The sequence below is a fragment of the Orycteropus afer genome, unplaced genomic scaffold, assembly GCF_000298275.1.
Source record: "Orycteropus afer afer isolate SDZICR_OR568_19922 unplaced genomic scaffold, OryAfe1.0 scaffold00114, whole genome shotgun sequence".
Classification (NCBI taxonomy): Eukaryota; Metazoa; Chordata; class Mammalia; order Tubulidentata; family Orycteropodidae; genus Orycteropus; species Orycteropus afer.
Genome location: NW_006921701.1, coordinates 2,755,302 through 2,756,486, shown reverse-complemented (window position 1 = coordinate 2,756,486; position 1,185 = coordinate 2,755,302). Strand labels below are relative to the sequence as shown.

At 38.3% G+C, this 1,185-nt stretch overlaps 1 protein-coding gene across 1 annotated transcript in view; it reads right to left on the bottom strand.

The window, feature by feature from the left end:
- Positions 1–1,185, bottom strand: part of TIMMDC1 (translocase of inner mitochondrial membrane domain containing 1) — a 22,308-nt gene that overhangs the window by 6,670 nt on the left and 14,453 nt on the right. The gene's annotated exons all lie outside the window — the stretch shown is intronic.

The window sequence follows — 1,185 nt, the reverse complement described above, 5'->3', positions numbered from 1 at the left end:
TTTTTTTTTTTTTTTTAACTCATAGTGATCTTGTAAGACAGAGAACAACTGCCCAGTATGGTTCCCAAGGTTGTAAATCTTTATGGAAGACGACTGACACATCTCCCTCCCACAGAGCAGCTAGTGAGTTCGAATGTCCTACCTTTTAGTTAGCAGCCAAGGACTTAACAACCGCACCGCCAAGGTTCTTTTTCACAGAACTAAGTCCTCAATATATTCTATGGATCCATCATCTCATCCTGCTTTATTTTTGATCACACTCCTTAAAAATCTGCAATTTCTTTCATTCCACCTCTTTCTTTTCTTCCTTCAAGAAAACCTTTCCTTCAATGAAAATTAAAAATCTCCACTAGCCCCTGAAGCTTCTGTCTTCTCCCAGCTTCACCCTTGCTGTACTGCCCCAGACTACACTTTTCAGGCAGGCCTGAAAACTAGCAGCCTATGGCCTATAATGCCACCTGGTGGCCAGTGTACAGAAACTTTCTTCCCATTGGGATTGTGAACATTAATGTTCATTATCTTACCCTCTTCCGCTGTGCACAACATAACTAATGTCATCTCATGTGAACTCGTTTTCTAAATAATATTTGAAGTTTTTATTATGAAAAGTACTATACGTTATTTTTTTTTAATTTTCTAAAATCACAACAATAAAAATCATCTTTAATCCCAATACCCAGAGGTAGTAGTAAACATGGAGTATAAACCTCTCATCTTTTGCCCTACACCTCTATTTTAAAAAATCAAATCAGAGCTAAGCTGTACATATTGAATTTTTATTTTCACCAAACATATTAAATCATATAGCATTAAATTTTTTTCCTCCACAATTCCTTTGCATGGATATACCACTATATATATATTTTTTACTTTTATTGTTGTGAAAATACACACAAGACATTCACCAACATCAACAACTTCTACATTTACAGCTCAGGACACTGATGACATTTTTCATGTTGTGCCACCATTATTGCTATCCTTTGCCAAAATATTCCACCACCATCAGCACAAACTCAGTGCCCTGCAAACAAAAGCTTCCCATTTCCCCCTGCCTTCTACCCTTGTTGTTGTTGTTGTTGTTGTGTGCCATCGAGTCAGCCCTGACTCATAGCGACCCCTCCTTGGGTTTCCGAGGCAGTATCACTACGGAAGTAGGATTGCCCAACCTTCCTTCCGAGGAGT